We start from the raw sequence: 20,906 nt of genomic DNA, 5'->3' as shown, positions 1-20,906 counted from the left end.
CCACACCGACCCCAAGACCACACTCAGAGGCACCCTCATCTACAGGCCACCAGGACCCCGCACACAATTCAGCGAAGACATCACTGACTTCATCAGCCCTCACGCCCTCCCCTCCGAGGACTACATTCTACTGGGAGACCTCAACTTCCACCTGGAAAAGAACAACGACAGCAACACCACCACCCTTCTGGACAACCTCGCCAATCTCGGACTCAAACAACTTGTTTACACCCCCACCCACTATGCTGGGCACACGCTCGACCCAATCATCACCTCCAGCAAACACATCTTCAATCACACCACAGCCCTTCATTGGACGGACCACAGCTGCATTCACTTCAACTACAAAAAGACCACGACCCACAACCACCCACAACCAATTCCCCGAAGATACTGGAACAAAATTACCATCGAACAGCTCTTCACATCACTTCACCAAATCCCTCCTGCCAAATCAATGGACCCAAACCAAGCAGCCAGCAACCTCACACAATGGATCACCCACAGCGCTGACGAATTAGCTCCCTTGGAAAACCATAAAATCAAGCAAGGCAACAATAAAGCACCCTGGTTCAATGATGACCTTAAGAAATCCAAGAAGCACTGTCGTAACCTCGAAAAAGCATGGAGAAAAAACCCAACATCTGACAACCTGACCATCCTCAAGAACGCCACCCGCAAACACCACCAACTGATCCGATCTTCCAAGAAATCAGCATTCAAGGATCGACTTGACAACAATGCCCACAACAGCAAGGAACTATTCAACATTGTCAAAGAATTTACCAACCCCACCGCAGGCACCAACGACATCACTCCCTCTCAAGACCTTTGCGACTCCCTAGCTTCTTTTTTTCACAACAAAATCGCCGATATACATAACAGCTTCGAAAACCAATCCGGAGTCCAGTCCACTCCACCCACCTCAGAACCAAAACACCCCTTTAACAACCTTTGCGCCTGGAACCCAATCACCACTGAAGACACCATCCGCCTGATAAACTCTATCCATTCAGGATCGCCAACAGACCCATGTCCCCACCACATCTTCAACAAAGCAGACTCCATTATCGCACCCCATCTCCGAGACGTCATCAACTGCTCCCTCAACTCCGCTACCTTCCCGGAAAGCTGGAAACATGCCGAACTCAGCGCCCTTCTGAAGAAACCCACAGCTGACCCCACTGAACTTAAAAACCACCGCCCCATCTCGCTCCTCCCTTTCCCTGCCAAAGTCATTGAGAAAGCCGTCAACAATCAACTCGCCGCCTTCCTAGAATCCAACAAATCCCTCGACCCCTCACAATCCGGCTTCCGAGCCAAACACAGCACCGAGACCGCCCTCATCGCAGCAACCGACGACATTCGAACACTACTGGACCATGGGGAAACAGTTGCCCTCATCCTACTAGACCTCTCCGCAGCCTTCAACACAGTCTGTCATAGCACCCTTATACAACGCCTAAGCGACGTCGGAATACAAGGAAAAGCATTAGATTGGATCATCTCGTTCCTCGCCGGAAGAACCCAGAGAGTCCGCCTCCCTCCTTTTAGATCTGAAGCCACCCCAGTCATCTGCCGGGTACCACAAGGATCATCACTCAGTCCCACCCTCTTCAACATTTACATGAGTCCCCTCGCATCCATAGCGCGCCAACTCAACCTCAACATCATCTCCTACTCTGACGACACTCAGCTGATCCTCTCCCTCACCAAAGACCCAAACACCGCCAAAACCAACCTACACGAAGGGATGAAAGAAGTAGCTGAGTGGATGAAGAACAGCCGTTTAAAACTGAACTCAGACAAAACAGAAGTCCTCATCTTAGGCTCATCCCCCTTTGCCTGGGACGACTCATGGTGGCCACCGGCTTTGGGAACCGCACCCATCCCCACGGACCATGCACGCAATCTGGGCTTCATCCTAGACTCCTCCCTCTCGATGACCAGACAAGTCAACGCCGTCTCATCATCATGCTTCAACACTCTACGCATGCTCAAAAAAATCTTCAGTTGGATTCCCACCGAAACAAGAAAGACAGTCACCCATGCTCTAGTCACAAGCCGACTGGACTACGGAAACACCCTCTACGCCGGAACCACAGCCAAACTACAGAAAAAACTCCAACGCATCCAAAACGCCTCAGCCAGACTCATACTAGACATCCCCCGCCAAGCTCACATATCCGGGCACCTGAAAGACCCCCACTGGCTCCCCATCAACAAGAGAATAATGTTCCGTCGCCTCACTCACGCACACAAAGCCCTCTACGACCTAGGACCCGAATGCCTCAACACGCGCCTGTCCTTTTACACCCCCTCCCGCCAACTACAATCGTCCAAACAAGCCCTCGCCGCAGTTCCATGCATCCACAGATCTACCATGGGAGGAAGATCCTTCTCCTACTTAGCGGCCAAAACCTGGAATTCTCTCCCCACCCACCTCTCCTTCAGAAAACAACTAAAAACTTGGATCTTTGATAAGTAACTTAACCCCCCCCCCCCACCCCCCAAGCGCCTTGAGACCCTCTGGGTGAGTAGTGCGCTATACAAATGCTTAACTTGAACTTGAACTTGTATGTGTATATATGTATTATATATTTAATTTATGTTAACATTATATATACTAGTTATTTTAAAATATTAAAAAATATTTAACTATGTTTCTTATATATATATATAGTTATTTTACATTCTTTTTTAACTTTAAAAAAACTAATATTTTTAACAACGATATTTTTTTGTTTCGATATTTTTGTGCTTAATGTAGATAGGATATCGATATTCTTGACTTCGAAATTTTGTTCCCCATATTTTTGTAGGTCGATTTTCTGTCCGTCCATATTATTAAAAAAAAATAAACTGACTGCATGATTTACTATATGGTAATACTTCCTTGAAATATTACTCATTTTGCTCATACTTCAGGCCATATGAAACTAGTCTTTGCCCTCCCACCCTCTTGTCCACACAGTACCCTGAATCCCGCCACCTATTACATGCTACCTCTCAAGAGAACTTACAGACAGAATAGAACTTTTCCTGCTGTTAGACACTGAACACTTTCTGTTAGTAACTCCACTGGGTGCAAACCCATTGGTGCCTGGTCTGTGTTATTGCATTGTTTGCATCATATTCACCTAGTGCCTGGCCTGTGATATTGCATTGTTTGCATCAGATTCTCCTTGTGCCTGGCCTGTGTTATTGCATTGTTTGCATCAGATTCTCCTTGTGCCTGGCCTGTGTTATTGCATTGTTTGCATCAGATTCTACTCGTGCCTGGCATGTGTTATTGCATTGTTTGCATCAGATTCTACTCGTGCCTGGCCTGTGTTATTGCATTGTTTGCATCAGATTCTCCTTGTGCCTGGCCTGTGTTATTGCATTGTTTGCATCACATTCTCCTTGTGCCTGGCATGTGTTATTGCATTGATTGCATTAGATTTTCCTAGTGCCTGGCATGTGTTATTGCATTGTTTGCATCTCATTCTCCTTGTGCCTGGCATGTGTTATTGCATTGTTTGCATCACATTCTGCTTGTGCCTGGCATGTGTTATTGCATTGATTGCATTAGATTTTCCTAGTGCCTGGTCTGTAGTATTGTATTGTTTCATCAGATTGTCCTAGTGCCTGGCGTATGTTTTTGCATTGTTTGCGTCAGATTCTCCTAGTGCCTGGCCCATGTTATTGTATTGTTTGCATCAGATTCTCCTCGTGCCTGGCCTGTGTTAATACATTGTTTGCATCAGTTTCTTCTAGTGCCTGGCCTATGTTATTGCATTGTTTGCATCAGATTCTCCTAGTGCCTGGCCTGTGTTATTGCTTTGTTTGCATCAGATTCTCCTGGTGCCTGGCCTGTGTTATTGCATTATTTGCGTCAGATTCTCCCGATGTCTGGTCTGTGGTATTGCATTGTTTGTGTCACGTGTTCCTAGGCCTGACCTGTATTATTGCATTGTTTGACTCACGTTTTTCTAGTACGTGGTCCGTGTTATTGCATTGTATGCGCTGCTTTTGGTGTGTTATTATTCTAATAGTTGCAGCTTTTTTAACAAACATGGTACCTTTTATATTTCAATCAAGTGCATCTGACTACAAGGACGCTGCACTCATCCTGCAGTAGCAATCTATTTCCAATTTTTGTTGCAACAGACAGCACAACATGTCAGACAGAGATGTTATAAGGTCAGAAACAGTACATAGGTAAGTAGGTATGATGGAAAACAAACTGTTGAGTAACGAAGAAGCTGCTGTGATAGACGGCAAAACATCCATATCTAAACAACAGCAGTAGAACAATGGTACATGGAATGATAATGGTAGATTTATTTACACTTCTGTGCAGTGCATGTCACTTATTGTTCTTTTCTTCCACTCTCATGAGATGGTTTTACAAGGGAACTCTGAGCTCACTGAGTGTGTAGCTTCCACGAATCTCAGAGATGAGCCGTTCCAAAGACGGTAACAGAGAAGGTTGAAAGATCTGAGTCTTGCTGCTGGTAGATGGACTGGTGATCCCTGAGGGGGTGTAGTTGGTGTGGTGTTGCCATGGCTGTCCAGGGGGTGTAAGAAAATGTCAGCAATTTTTGGAGGGCCTTCTTTTGTGTGAGAACCACCCAGCTTCAAGCAATACGGACTTGAGGGGTTGTGTCTGCGCAGGATGAGTTACATTCTGATGACAAAATGGAGGACCTTGTCCAAAGGGAATAGATGTTACCAAGGTTTAACATCTTCAGTTACGACAGATAAAGAAAGTCCAAGTACCACGAAGTGTCTGAAAAGCTTTCTGCACTCTGCTGGTGCTGGCTGGATGTTTATTCTTCAATTGGCATTTGCCAGGGGATGTTCAGATACAGTGGTTGAATTAAACTTTGGAGCAGCACTTGTAGCGTTGACTCTTGGAGTCTTGTATATGCTGGATGCGGTATGACTGTCCCAATGCTCTACGGAGATCAGAAAATCCAGACTCTCCTTCATCTCAGACCTCGAGCTCTGTGGCTTGACCAGTAGAGCTGCAATAAAGAAGATGACCGAGACCAGTTCTACCTCTCCCAACTTTTGAACTGATCATTGAGGAAAGAAGCCCTTGTCTGGAAGAAAGATCTGCACATGGTGCACTTGACAGAAATCCTGCCTGGAAGGAAGATCAGCACAAGAAACTGCTGACAAAAGTCCTGCCCGGAAGGAAGATCTGCACAAGGCGCAGCTGATAGAGGTCCTGCCTTGAAGGAAGATCTTCACAAGGCACAGCTGACTTAAGTCTGCACATGGCAAAGCTGACAAAAGCCCCTGCCTGGAAGAAAGATCTGCACAAGGCACAGCTGACTGAAGTCCTGCCTGGAAGGAAGATTAGCACAAGGACCACCTGACAGAAGCCCTGCCTGGGAGGAAGATCTGCTCATGGCACAGCTGACAGAAGTCCTGCCCGGAAAGAAGATCTGCACAAAAAACAGCTGCACAATCCCCAAGGAGCCCTTCTACCCTTAGTTATAATGAGATTTGATGTATAAGATATGGGCAGTGATTTTTTAGTGACGTACCACTGGAAGCGTCGACTAAGGTATTCTGGACTGGAGTTAAGCAGTGCCTTGAATGCAATGCATGAAGATTTGAACTCAATCCTATTTTAGGTGTCACCTAGCGTTGCTTCACATGCGCTGCTTGCCCTTTAGAGTTATAGTAAGAGAGGGGATTTGAGAAGGGGACTCAAAGCGCCGCCCCTCACTTTCATTGGCTTGCATCACCATTTATGCTAAACGGTGGCCTGCCATTGGAAATGGGGTTTTGTAGCCGCTGTCCGTTCACCTTTTCGTCCGGTCCATCCGGACAGGCTTGTCTGCTTTGCTGCTGTCGCAAAGCAATTTCTTATCTTTATGGGGCCGTCTGTTTTTACTCAGCCCCATGTTTATTTTTGCATGGTGCTTTCATTTAAAGTGAAAGTGAAAGCGCGATGCAAATATAAACACACGGCTGAGTGAAAACAGATGGCCCCCTCCCTTCCCGCAATGGCGAGCGCTGGTTCCCACTGCAGGCAGGCACAAAGTGCATGGCGCTCTTTCACCTTCCTATTTTTTGGATAAATCTTGTTTTTGCATTTTTCATGTTTCACATTAAAAAAAACATGTTTGAAAGCTCTTGTTGGGAGTAATTTACCTTCGGTAACGCTTTTTCTGGTGGATACAGTGTCTGCCTGTGGATTCCTCACCTTATGAATATCCCCTGCGCCAGCATTCCACAGAAACATTTTTTCCTAGCTCTGCACGCCAATAAGGACGTCACAATACCACACCTCCGCACGCGACTCGTCACCTGAGCCATAAGAGAGGCTAGTGGGTGTGATGACATCAGTTCCACCCATTTTTTCCGTGCCACCGAGGCAAAAGGGTGAAACGACAACATACTCAATGTATGCACAGTACATAATATTCGAATCACTGACAGAATTTCGACTACAAAAATATCGACCTACAAGAATATCGAGTCAACAATATCGAGGGCAAAAATATCGACATCCTATCTACAACATGGTAAGTACAAAAATATCGAAAAAAAATATCGATGTAAAAAATATCGATGTTAAAAATATCGTTTTTTTTTAAATATATAAATGGAATATTAAGTCTATAAGACTAATAAATAAAATAAACATATTTAAAAGTATCTAATAATGTCTAAAAGTAATAAATAATACATATATATTAAGAATACATTAATTAAATATATACTGTAAATATGTAATATATATGCACTGAACAATAAATATTAATAATTATTTTACGAATTTATAAATTAATGAAATATATTCTAATTTACTAACACATATACAAACATAAAAGAGTAACATAAATAAAATGTAAGTAATATAAAAAATAAAATAAACATTTGATATTTTAACAATTAATTAAATAAAACGTTGGATAGTGTAAGGGTAAAAATTTCTATTCCTACTCCAGAGAGTGCAACAGTAGGGAAAACTGACCCTGAACTCAAAAAACACCCCTTTACCCAAGAACTGAAACTGACCCTGAACCCTAAAAATACCCCTTTACCCATAAACTGAAAACTGACCCTGAACCCAAAAAATACACCTTTACCCAAAAACTAAAAACTGACCCTGAACCCAAAAAATACCCCTTTACCCAAGAACTGAAAACTGACCCTGAACCCTAAAAATACCCCTTTACCCAAAAACTGAAAACTGACCCTGAACCCAAAAAATACCCCTTTACCCAAGAACTGAAAACTGACCCTGAACCCAAAAAATACCCCTTTACCCAAGAACTGAAAACTGACCCTGAACCCTAAAAATACCCCTTTACCCAAAAACTGAAAACTGACCCTGAACCCTAAAAATAACCCTTTACCCAAAAACTGAAAACTGACCCTAAACCCTCAAAATACCCCTTTACCCAAAAACTGAAAACTGACCCTGAACCCTAAAAATACCCCTTTACCCAAGAACTGAAAACTGACCCTGAACCCAAAAAATACCCCTTTACCCAAGAACTGAAAACTGACCCTGAACCCAAAAAATACCCCTTTACCCAAGAACTAAAAACTGACCCTGAACCCTAAAAAAACCCTTTACCCAAAAACTCAAAACTGACCCTGAACACTAAAAATACCCCTTTACCCAAAAACCCAAAACTGACCCTGAACCCTAAAAATACTCCTTTACCCAAACTTAATTAATATTATTGAATTAGCAATTAATTATTAATGAACAATAACAAATAAAGTAAATATATTAGCACATTACCTGTAATTAATATAATTTAATAATTAATATTATTTTCCCCCAATTAATTAATTAACAGTAACTAAAAATTATATATAAAAAATTACTCTAATTAATGTAACTAATTAATATTATTTAATTACCAATTAATTAATAATTTTAAATATGTACAAAATTATAATAATTAATTAACTAATTAATATTAATTATTTCCCAATAAATTAAATATAATTTTTTAAAAACATATATTAATTAATTAATTATTATTAAATTACTTCCCACCCTATTCCCCTATAAACCCACATCCCGCTACAGAAAAAATATATCAATTAATCAATTAATTTTTTCCCAATTAATCAATATTAATTAGCAATTAATTATAATTTATTAATTAATCCTACTAATTATTAATCAACTTACCATAATTAAATTACTTCCCACCCTATTCCCCTATAAACCCACAACCCGCTACAGAACATATATATCAATTAATAAATTAATTAAAATTATTTTCCTATTATTTTCACATAATTACCAATTAATGATAATTTATTAATAAATCCTACTAATTACTAATCAATTTACCATAATTAAATTACTTCCCACCCTATTCCCCTATAAACCCACAACCCGCTCATAAAATTTACTTATAAATTTATTTATTATTATATAAAATGTATACACATATAATAGTAATTATTTTAAATACTTAAATTAAACATATAACACATACATAATAAAAAACTATACAATAATACAAATATCGATATTAGTGTCATCGAAATTAGTAACATCGATATATATGCTATCGATATTACTTACTTCGATATTACTTACATCGATATTAAGTATTTCGATATTACTTACCTTGGGTCGATATTCTGTCCTACGATATTCTTGCCTTCGATATTATGCACCTTCGATATTTCAGACTCGATATTATGGTAGGTCGACATTTCCTACTCGATATTTTGACTGTGTACCATAATATTCAATAACTACACATAGGGCTCGATTCCGATCCGGTAAAATGCGCTCCGAATCGTCGTACGGAGCAATTTTCCCCGTACGAATCGTACCCGTACACGTCCCCGTACGTACGACGAAGTACGATCCGTACCAGGAGCCAAAGACCGTACGAGTCGTACAGGACTCCGTACGACTAAAATATCCGTACGAGTCGCACTCGGAACCCTCTGTACGTGACATCGCTACAGTTCGCGGCTGGTTTTTACGACCCAGCAAGTACGATTCGTGTCGGGTACGCAACGTACAACCCTTTTTTTTACGGGAGCTGGAAACAGCCGTAAACGCATAGTTCGCGCCGAAACAAGTACAGTACGCCCCCCCCGGGGACGCCGCGTACCCCCCATGATCGCCGGGGTACGCGCCGTACCCCTGCGATCATGTGGGGTACGCGGCGTACACCCAGCGTACATGGGGTACGCACCGTACCCCATGTACGGTGGGTGTACGGTGCGCACCCCATGTACGCTGGGTGTACGCCGCGTACCCCACATGATCGCAGGGGTACGGCGCGTACCCCGGCGATCATGGGGGGTACGCGGCGTACGGTGTGTATGTGATTCAGCGCTTTTCCGTACGAATCGCACTTACCTGACGTGGACCGTACGAATAGCGTCCTGATCACCCGGTCCGGATCGTACTCGCCGAGTCGTACGGTGTGTTTACGAGTCGTACGGAAACGGCTACGAATACGAATCGTACGGGGGATTTTTTTTACCGGATCGGAATCGAGCCCATAGTGTAAATTCGAAAGGAAAGCCAAAGAGCAAAAGCATTTCTTATAAATCATACACTGTGGGGGCGTGGCTTGGCCGGCTGCAAGATGGCCGCACTCTAAGTGGCCTCTGCCGGCCAAGCAACACAATCCGTCATTTTCCTCCTGGCATCTTACCTCGCCAGCGCTGCTCTTTTGATCTCCGCCCCGTGGGCTGTCCTGCACCTTCCTGGCATGTTTCCGCCTCTCTGTTGGTCCGCTGGTCGACGCTGTTGGCCTCGTGGTGGGCCCGGAGCCCCTGTACCGGTGGCGAGCTCCAAGCTGCTGGACCTGCCGCTGCTGCTGGTGGTGAGCCTGCTGGCTGTGCTGGGCTCCGCTGCGGAGATCATCATTCCGTTCCCCTCTGGTGAGTTGTGCCGCTGCCTGGGGTTAGTGCCTGCAGGGTTTGGGGGCCATCTGCTGAGCGACCGGGTGGTGTGATGCTGCGGCCTAGTGAAGCCTAGTTCGCTCCTGGTCTCGGCCCTTCGTGCGGGCCGTGGTGCTGCCGTTGCTTGGCTGTCCCGGCGGGGAGCCCCTCCTTGCCTCCCCCATCGGTTCCTTTTCCCGTGGTGGGCGCTGACCCCCGGGGCCTTGGCTCACTGAACCCGATCTGCCTCCTCCTTCGCGGGATCGCCCTGGGCCTGCATTCCATCGGCCCGCCCCCGATCCTGGACCTGCTGCTGGGCGGACCAATGTGCCTCCGTGTCCTGTGTCGCCTGAAGCGGGGCCTGGCGGTGTTGGGACTGCCGCGGAGCTGCAGTGCATCTGACCACTCCCATCTGCTCAGCAAATTAAAATCCACAATTGCCTTTCGAACCCCTCCCCCATCTCTATAGGAGTTCCGCAAGGATCCATACTATCTCCCTCTCTCTTTAACCTCTTCATGGAATCCCTCACCCTCATTCTCAAACAAGCTGGGATTAACTATCACCTCTACGCTGACGATACACAACTCTACCATAAGATAAAAACCCATGCTGACAACCTCCACCTCAACAACACCCTCATCAAAATTCAAGCCTGGTTCCACTCGAACTATCTCAAACTTAACCCAATAAAAACCTGAAATTATTCTTTTCTCCCCAAAAAACAACCAGCTCTCCATTCAAAAGTGGATCACAGACCTTAACGCCCTTAACTGCTCCTTGTCCCTAGCCACCTCAGTCAAATCCTTAGGCATCTCCCTTGACAACCGCCTAACTCTCAACGTACACATCAACAACTCTGCCAAAGGAGCCCTTTTTACCCTCCGTAACCTTAAGAAAATTAAGCCCTTCATCCCAATTGATGACTTTAAACTGGCAGTCCAATCTCTTACTCTATCGTACATTGATTACGGCAATGCCATCCTCACCGGAATTCCTAAAACCCACCTGGCACCTCTTAAATCAGTGCTCAACCTCGCGGCTAGGCTTATCACGGACTGCAAACGATTTGACCACATCTCTCCCGGCCTCAAATGGCTCCCCATTGAAGGTAGATCCACATATAAAACCGCCTGCATTACGCACAAAATCCTCCACCAAAACACACCGACATACCTCTCCAACAAACTGACCAAAGCAGGCTGCACGCGATCACTGAAAAGCTCCAACACCCTCCTACTTATCCCCCCCTTCAGAAAAAGAATTCCACTCAGTCACGCTCCTTTTCAGGCAATGCCCCACTTATTTGGAATGCCCTCCCAAAAGACATCCGTTGTAACCAGTTCTACCCCAGCTTCAAAAAAGAACTCAAACTTCTTCTCTTTAATAAATACTGGGGCTTCTAATCTCTCCCTAGTAGCCTCGCCCCTCTGCATCACCACACCTAGCTGCTCCGCATATGGCTAGTGACCACCCGCCTACCCAACCCCCTTTCCTTCAATCTGATCACCTTACCTCCCCTCCTTATGACCCTCAGTTTTTTCTTGCATGTTTTTGTAGACTTAGGTGAAGCTTCCCACCAAGCTGTGACCGCTATATTGTATTTCTCATAGCGTCTAGAAATTGTTTTTACTTTTTCATCTAGTTGTCATGTATCCTATGTGGACTTACTCTTTTATTAATCCATTGTCTGTGCTTATACACACTGTACCTGTATTGAAACACCTTGTAAAGTGCTCTGATACTCCTGGGTCCAGACAGTGCTATAAAAAAACCTCTTAAATCAGCAGAGACCCCCAGGCTCGTGGGAAGCCAAAAGAGAGGCGAGAACCGTTCTGGTGGAGAATGGCGTTGAGTGACTATGTGGGAAACAAGACTGGCTATAGGATGCGTCACCTGTGCAAAGGCTCTGAACAGGGAGCAGCAAGGAATGGACTTCACTCCAGTGGCCTTGCTGTTGTTGGGGGGGGCCCTAGAGTGGGGAGGGGGGACAACGAAATATAGATGACAATGGGAAGAGATATTTTAACCAAGGCACTATGCAATTAAACAAAACTTAATAGTTACAATGGGCTGGAAACGCAGGCGAGAATGGGTCAGATGAGAGACTCCAGCCTACCTTAGCATTAAGCATGTTCTATAGGGCGAAAAGCTCCCTGCAGGTTGGGGAAGAGGGTAGTTCAAGCAGGGAAGCAGGGTGGGGGGTGCAAGTTAGAGGGATAGAAACCCATCAAGTGGGTGTGATTGTTACAGTAGTTGTTATTTTTATGCTCGAAACTAAGAAACACAGTAATACAGGAGGGCACATGGATGAGAGCTGTCGGACACATGAAACAATTCCATGGAGGTGGACACAGGTGTTGAGGAGATGCACTTAACCAGCTGGGGGCGCGAGGGGTTGAGAGTTCTCACCCACCATAACATGACCAACTCTCCATGATGGCACTTACAATTTTGACGTGGAATATCAATGGTTTGGGTAGTAAGGTGAAGCGAACGCTGCTGCTCCACTGCCTTCGTAGGCATGGTCCTGGCATGGTGCTGCTCCAGGAGACCCACCTAAGAGGCAATCACTGAAATGCAATGGATAGATATGGGTACAAGTTGCACATGCACGCAGGGTATACCTCAGGCTCAAGTGGAGCGGGGATTCTAATTAAGGCATCCGTTTCACTGATAGTGAGTAGGTGTTGGCTCAACAAGCTAGGACAGTATGTAGCAATCACCAGCTCTTGGGAAGGGAAAACTCTGAACCTTTGCTCAGTAAACATTCCTTCGAGGCTGCATAGTGATACCCTTGCACGGCTGGGAAACACCATACTTGAGTTGCCCGTAGGCATGCCCATTCTTGGGGATGCCATGAATGCAGTCATGGACCCGCAGTTAGATAGACTGACCGAGGCAATGGGGACACTCGGAAGAGAACCACTACAGGGATTGATAGCAGCGATGGGCATGATTGACCTGTGGCAGGCTCATAATCCATCGAGTCAACAGTACACACATACCTGCGCGGCACATAAAAGCCACTCCAGACTAGAGTACATCTTCACATTCAAATCACAGGTGGGACAATTTTGGGAGATCACTCACAAAGCGCTTGCTATATCCGACCACTCCCACAGTCACAGTGCAATTAAAGAGACCAACGAGAAACACTACACTGCCATGGCACGTCGGAAACAAGCAGTTCATGCAAAAGGTACAGATGCATACTACACAATACTTTCAAGACAACGAGGACTCGGTGGAATCGGCCTCCAATTTGTGAGAGGCTTACAAGACAGTGATCAGAGGATACACCCAGGCACAAATAGGCAGTCATAGAAAAGAACAAAATAGAGAAGCTGAAAAACTTGAACTGTACAAGAGTCTAGCAAGTAAGGTTGCTCCCCATCTTTTAAATGTGAGTTAAGAGAAAAAGGGGAACTCCCCCTGGACCAACGCACAGCCACGATAGTGGTGATCCCCCAAAAAGGTAAATCGCTGGTCGAGTGTGGGTCGTATAGGTTGATATCCTTGCTAAACACATAGGCATAGGTGCTGGTGAAGATACTAGCACAGTGGTCCATCTGGATCAGTCAGGGTTTATGCGTCATAGGGACACACGGCTCAACCTTCGAAGGCCATACTGGACCAAAAATACACAAGATGAGGAGGAGGTACTCCTTTCATTGGATGCCCAAATGGCATTCGATAGTATTGAATGGCAATTCATATTTGTCATGCTATTAACACCATGGCTGCTGTGCATTTTCCCCTCCTGTGCTGACATTTTATGAATCCTCATTGTTCATGACGAGCTCAGCTCGTCATCAGCACAGCTCAACTGTGCCTCATGACGAGCTGAGCTCGTCATGAGCATCGAAAGGGTTAAAAAGAGGGAACAGTTATTGGGCTTTTTCTAAGTCCAGCGGTCATGCCCTATATGCAGTCAACGATGATATCCCCTGGGTTTCGCCGAACACCTGAAGCACCTGCAGAACATATCTCCTTCATTATCTCTAATTGTTTTTTATCTGGCCTACTAGGGACAATGAGACAACTAGCATGATTACAAACGCCTCCATCACCCTAGCACTTATTCCTCCTGGAACAACTACGAAGTAACATACGTTTCTGTCACCCAACACAACAGTAATATCAAGCTGGCCTTAAACACTTTCTTCGCTCTACCCTCTTATAGCTCTACCCTCTTATAGCCTCTTATAGCCAAATATAGGGTACTCTGACGGACACATTGTGCCTACCTGTTGTACTGTTTTGGCCCATAGGAACCTCTACCCTAACACCACTTAAAAGAATAACTAATTAAATGTCCAAGACATTCTACCGGGTGGTTTTTAACTTCACATCGACCCACGTACTCTCTTTCAACTTCGCATGGACCTAGGTGGCTGTTCACCCCGGCACAGTCTAATATAAGGGTTGCTGGCATACGCTTTACCATTACTGTGCCAACATATTTATCACTGATTTCACCTTAACTAGGACTTATTATATACCCTTATATTACATTGAATTGTATATACACTTAGACAACCCACAGGGCGATACACACTCAGCGTACGTAGTTTTCTAGGGCCAACTACCTCTTAGCTGGGTTATGTACTACACTCCAAGATGGCCGCTTTGTTTTAAGCATTTAACGCATGCCTCTCAGCCTTCTTCGCTGTTGAGTAACGAGGCCACTCCTCCACCACAGTCATTCCAACATGCATGAAAAGTACTTATACTCCGCGTCCGGAGTAGACTTCCCCTTCCTGATGAGCAGCGGTATGAGTAGGTCGAGAGACTGTTTCTGCATTGGGAACAGGTAAGCACCACTGTAGGTGTTTGTGTCGTCTTCTTTTTTGTAGCGCTCGTACAGCATGGAATAGTGACTCCTTGTTTGCCCGCAAAAGCTACAAACGGTTTACGAGTATGGTAACGGGGTGTGTCTTGTTTTGTTCTTCCCCAGTGTATCCGCTGATACTTTGGTCCCCGCCCTACTGTTCACACAAGTCCGTACGGGCAGCAGGGAGTTGTTTTTTGACTGCCTCGAGACTGCACACATATTTAGCCACAGGAAACATTGACACTGCTCACTCCCCACGGTTCTTTGTTTGGGATACGATACGAGTGGGGTGCCACGAGGTTGAAAACACAACAGTCCCCCTTGTTTATAAACCAACATTTCATGACACTTTTTGAACCTTCGTGTGCGAGACAGTGCCTCCTCCTAGCGCATGTGTGCTTCAACCGTTGCAGACTTTACACATTCGTGCCTGCCTATCTCGTTGACTCAATGAATTTCGATTTTCCTATTTTCATAGTGACACCACTGTTTGGGTGTCTTTTATCCGTTGCATCAGATGAGACCAGACTTCACACTAATTTCGGTGAGTCTTGCACACACTGGCGCATCAGCCTTGTGAATATCAGGTGGTCGCTGATCAATGGATTACCCCTCTGATAAACAGTGCTTTTCAACTTTCTAATGAATATAATGTGCAAAACGTCTCATGACCTGTAGTATAAAAACTCAGGACTGCTGTGCCTTTTCACTGTTTGTTTTTATTACAGGTGATCTCTGTTCCCTAGGAGGCCATTCCCTAGGCGAATACCAGTGGTAGGTAGCATTGCACCCTTACCACACTTGTATGTAGATAGGTTGTTTTTCACAATTTGTTTGACTCACGGTCCTGAAGAATCACCACTGATCAATTATTGACATTTCTAAGGCGAGAAACATGTCAACCATCTGGGAGTAGAATAGGTATTTTGTCGCATAGATAACAAAACACACTACTGCTCCCTTAGTATAGAATAAAGTCTTCAAGAGGAACCCCTAACCTATTTTAAACCACACCACACACATCTACACTTGACTAAGGCCCCTCACACCCACTACACCCATACGGCAAGGAACAAAAGATCTTCGATAAAGAGCCCCTGTAAGGGTGCCCGTTGGGCTTTGCAGCGCCGGCCCAACGAGGAGCAGGCTCATGTTTTGAAGCATGACACCTACCTTGCTGGATGTGGAAGGGCACTAGCACTGCCATAGTATATGCCCCATGGACACCCTCATCTCTCAAAGACCAAGTTTAGCGTCGTTGAAGAAGTTTGTCATCTTAGAAATGCTTAAAGTGGGTTTGATTGCCAGGTAACCTTTACTCCATTGGTTTGGGCATGCCTAGGAGTCATTCCCACGTAATAGCCTGTGCCGGCATAAATGAGGCATCTGCAGGCACCCACCTCAGAACACTCCTAGACCTGAGGAAGAGCAGACGAGGACAGGACCTCCTGTCTGTGATCGGAAAAAAGCCCCGAAGGACTGGATCTGCTCCGTATTTTACTCTGGACTAAGAAATAGACTTGTAGGGTCATACGGCTGACCTCCTGTTCAACCTACAAGGATACAGAACACTAAAAAGGCCTTTGCTGCAACTGTCCAGCTGACCAGTGGCATGGACTGGACTGGTCCTGGCTGTTGGTCCTGGACTGAGCCCATATGAGGCTCTAAATGCTTCCCCTGAGGTCCTGGGAGGCTATAGAAGTGCACTCCTATTATGGAAGAAGACTAAAGTCAAAAGGTAAAGTCTTTGACCAGCACAAACCTGGTTGATGTATCCGACCTGACTTCCATTGCGGTCACCATCAGTTTACGCCTAGGTCTTCCTCAACAATGGAGTATCATTGGCACCTTGTGATTCTTGGCACTATCTCTACTTAAAGCGTTACAGTTCATATCTCAGATTCCGCTTATTGGGTTTTGTCATTTTAGTGTTATTTTGTTCATTACATTTCACTTTATTTTTCTATTTCGCTTTTTTATTTTTTTGCATTTTGACTTTTACTGTTTTGGTTTCTGCATACATATTTTACATAGTACCCTAAGTTAAGCCTGCCTGTTCCGTGCCTTAGGTACCAGGGGGTTGACTCCAGATTACTTTTAATGGCGTTGAAAATTCACTCTGACAGGGGTTGTGTTTTTTCCTCTTTCACCACAAATAATAATTCCATTTCTTGCAGAAAGTAGCAGAGAGTTTTTAGAAATGATCTGAAAATAAGCAGTTGATATCCTACCAGGGTTGAAGCACTTGGAATATGGGACGAGTATCGTGCGGGAACAGAACCTCTAAATAATTCAGTTTGGAAATGAACCAAGCATCACGCTTGAACGTCACAACTTTTTAAAACAAGGTAGTCAGGAAAGTGTGAGGAATATATTGCAGCTCTTTGCATTTTGACAGCCCCAAGCAAATCTGAAAACAGAGTGGATGTATGTAGCAGAGATGAGTTTGTGTTTAACTGATTCTCTAAGAAGTTGCAGGAGAGATTACTGAGCTGAAGGAACCCAACTCTCCCCGAGAAGTGAATATTCCTAAAAGCATAGAGCGCTCCACGCTTTCATCTAAGTCACTGAACTTGAGGAGGGCGCATCACCAGTGAGTCGCATTCTTGGGACTGCTCTGGGTTGTTCTGTGAACTCCAGAGAAATGGGAATGGGGTTCTGAAAGCTCATCATGGCAGTTGTTACAGGTGGGGGTTTAAGGCACACGTGGGAAGTAATGGGAAATGCCCGGATCAAGGACAATGTTGCAGTGTTGGGGCATTTTCAAGCAGTATGAGTGTATGCACTACTGTGAAAGTCGGCACAATTGATGTTAATGAGGAAGAACGTCCCCAGAGGGAATAACTTAGCTTTAGCAATTGATTCCATAGTTCGTTCCACCTTCCTGCGACAGGTAATGTGTCCCTTGTGTATGGTTCATGCTGGTGCGGTGCTGTTAAATGGAATGGCGGATTCAGGACTACCCATCAAGATTTTGTGTGATGTAGCCTTCGAGAAAAGTAGAGATGTGAGAAATAGCTGACCAGCTCCAATATAAATCCTAAAGCCTTAGGTGAGCAGGATATCGATATATACTGGATTACTTTGTTAGTCCGCTGGAATAATTGGGTAAAAAGATTCCCTCAAAAATGTGTGTATCTATCAATGGAAGGTAAGGGATGGAATGGCAGAATCAGACTAAGTTGGTTTCGCTATGAGGCCGGTGCCTGATAATGCAGCGGTGTTGAGTGACATGCCGGTATCGAATGCCAATGACATTAAGAATACTTTACTACATTCTCCTTATGTTTCCCGAGTGGGTGCAGTGAATGGTTAGAGCATTGTATCAAACTTAAAGCTCAGGCGGTACCTCTCATTCAAAGAGTGCGCTCTGTTTTTCTGAGGGTACGGAGTGAGCTTACTGCCCTCTTACATGATTTATGATACAAATTCCTCTGAATGGTTTCACCAGTTCTTATTGTCCAGAAGAGGTCTGGGGGCATGCATCTTTTAAAGTTCACAGACCACAGTCCTTTGCTTTGAAACCTTAATGGTGTCAGTAAGGCCCCTGTAAGGTTGCTAAGGCTGTTTTTAAAATTACAACTTTGACATCAAATTAGTACACAGAGACAGACACTACAGGGCTGGCTGCTTATCTAGAAAGCCACTTTTGGGTAGTTTGGGTGACGAGGATTTGGATGTTGATGAATGTTTGTGGCAGCGGTGTTAGACGCTGTCCATGATGCTGCTTGTGCTGACCCAGGAGTGGTGCAAGTTCACAAGGACATCTCGGATGGGCTCCCCTGGGACTGGTGCTTAAGTGCTGAGGTGTTTGGGTGTGCTCAAGTGGCGGCAGAGCCAGCTGTGACTCTGGGTATGGTTATGAGACCCGATTCTTTGGTTCTGCTTGGTAAGCCGAGACCGTACTTATTAATATTCACTCAATTTGAGTGGTGAGATCTGCATTGCTGGTCTGCCTGAAGTTGTGATGCTGCTGACAGTAGCGTGTCTGCTAAAAGCGATGGCATGACTGGTGGATCTATGAAGCCAAATAAGAGAAAGTTATCTTCCGACATCACAGTATTCGTGACTGAGACCAGTAACACTGAAGACTCTGAGACTCACAGCAGTAATTTCTCCTTTCAGAGCGTTATTGCTGCAGATGGAGTGAAGCCAAGAAGTAAGCACATTACTAAGGTACCAACAAAGTTTAATATTTTTCCAATTGTATTAACTGTTTCTCTTTTGCAGCATTTGGAAATGCATTTTCTAGTTTTGTTGCTTTTTGTTTAGTTTTTTCTTGTAGACTGCTACCTTTGGTTTAAAGGCAATGATGCTGTAGTGTGTGATCGTAATGCTGCAGTTTGCATTTCATTACCATCATTTGCTTACCCAGGAGAATCTCCAGGGTAGAGGAGGTTTGCTGTTCCAGAGTTCTTTCTTCAGCTTCTGGGCAGTTGTCACTCTGTGGCGATCTGTGGTCCTGTTTCTCTGTTCTCCTTGTAGTAGCTCTTATCAGAGCTTCATCCATCCGCCAACGATAATAAGATACCAGGCATCACCCAGCACACAACACAGACTATGATGTGCTACGTCTATCTACTCAGCGCAGTTAAAGTGCAGATAAAGTTCTCCGGACCCATCTGGCTGTGAATGTAACCTATGGGCTTAAGATGAAATGAAGAGCTTACCTCCTTACTGAGTGGCTCCAGACTGCTGTGTGTACACCCGATAGCTGGCAGCACCCTGGAGTATGTATGTATAAATAAGATTATGTTGGAAGTAACCTGTAATATAGTGGCAGGCAACACCCTGCCAACAAGTAGGATTTCCTGGGTGTGAAGGGCGGCTGATTCCGATTGGGTGCTTGATAGTTTTCCAGAAACTCATGTTTTTGATTGTTCATGTAGTTAATGAAACATGCCTAGGCGTTTTATCTCTTCAGTTGACAGAAGCTGCAATAAAAGTTTCTTTGTCGTTGCAAAAAGATATGAACGGCCGACGAGCCTCTCTCTGTCAAAGAATGAAAGGGCTGGGGAACTGTCAGTCATCTCACTGCTAAGCAGAGCAGTGTCATGCTTCATCCTCCGTCAGGCCTCTGATTTTGACCAACATCGCTTAGAACACTGGGACTTTAGAGCCCATCCTTTTAAAGAGAAAAACAAAACTACAAGTCCCATAAGCAATAGTGGTGGAGGGTGTCACACATGACCAGGCGCAACATCCGATTCAGCATATCCAGTTTCATTTTATAAGTATTTGACACAATATTGAATTTATAACTTTTGTTTTTTATGGTCATGAGTCACCAGAATACTAAAAACATGTCTTTTATTTTCTAGGTCAATTAAGTAATGGTCACCAGCTTGGAAGCTCTGTTAATTCTTCAGTATTTGTCATTGATCTCCACATGTGGCTGGTTTGGGTCTGCCCCCTGCATCGTTCCTGATAACTCACACAGGTAAGGAGCTTGTAGCAGCAACATGATAACCCCATACTCGTCTGTAAGAAGTGCGCTCCGAAGCAGGTATCCGATAATTTTTGTGAATCAAGGAAGGGCCAATATCTGCTATGTACATTTGTTAAAATAAAACACAATCATATCACAGTATACTGTTCCGGAGGTTCAGTCCCAGAGTCATTATCTGTAACTGAACGCAGACACCCTAGGACGCATGTGCTTTTAAGACATGTTGCGTTCACACACCTGAAGGTGACCTGCTTCATCATTGGGCTATACTCCTCACCAGGCCGGCGCTACAATGCCTGGCGGGCACCACAAGAGGGCACTTTGTTGGACATCTTTTAATAAGTACGCCGGATGCGCATAGTAGGACAGAGGATGTTGTGTCATTAGATGTGAGATTGGTGAAAGTCTGAATATAAGATCAACTATCGACCAGTTGCCACAATATAGTTAATCCTGGTCCATGTTGAGATTAAAAACAGTGGCAGAGAAATTGAATAACTAATGGCCCCTATCACTGTGTGAAAGTGTCGATCACCTATGGACCTGCTGGTAAGCTGGGGTCTATACTTCAGGTCAACTTTGTTCATGCCCTGTGTAGCCATGGAGCAATCTGTTGGCATTTCATCAGGCCCAAATATGGGAAAATGGGTAAATGTGACCTAATCTTCTCCACAGCGTGAGGAGCTCTGTAACTCAAAGCCCTGTACTGTGCATAGGTGATAAGGTGCCTATTACCA

The 20,906-nt window shown here is 44.7% G+C and overlaps 1 protein-coding gene across 2 annotated transcripts in view; it reads left to right on the top strand.

Annotated features, from left to right (window-relative positions):
• The window catches only part of LOC144807701 (uncharacterized), a 64,298-nt gene that overhangs the window by 16,845 nt on the left and 26,547 nt on the right, over nucleotides 1-20,906 (top strand). The window contains exons 3-4 of one of the 2 annotated variants that reach the window (XM_078673345.1): nucleotides 18,846-18,896; nucleotides 20,042-20,160. The gene's annotated coding sequence lies outside the window, so the exon portion shown is untranslated. The remainder of the gene's footprint in view (nucleotides 1-18,845; nucleotides 18,897-20,041; nucleotides 20,161-20,906) is intronic. The other variant, XM_078673346.1, reaches the window with a different exon arrangement.

This window comes from Lissotriton helveticus, chromosome 1_2 (genome assembly GCF_964261635.1).
Source record: "Lissotriton helveticus chromosome 1_2, aLisHel1.1, whole genome shotgun sequence".
Classification (NCBI taxonomy): Eukaryota; Metazoa; Chordata; class Amphibia; order Caudata; family Salamandridae; genus Lissotriton; species Lissotriton helveticus.
This window is presented reverse-complemented; position numbering and strand designations above follow the sequence as displayed.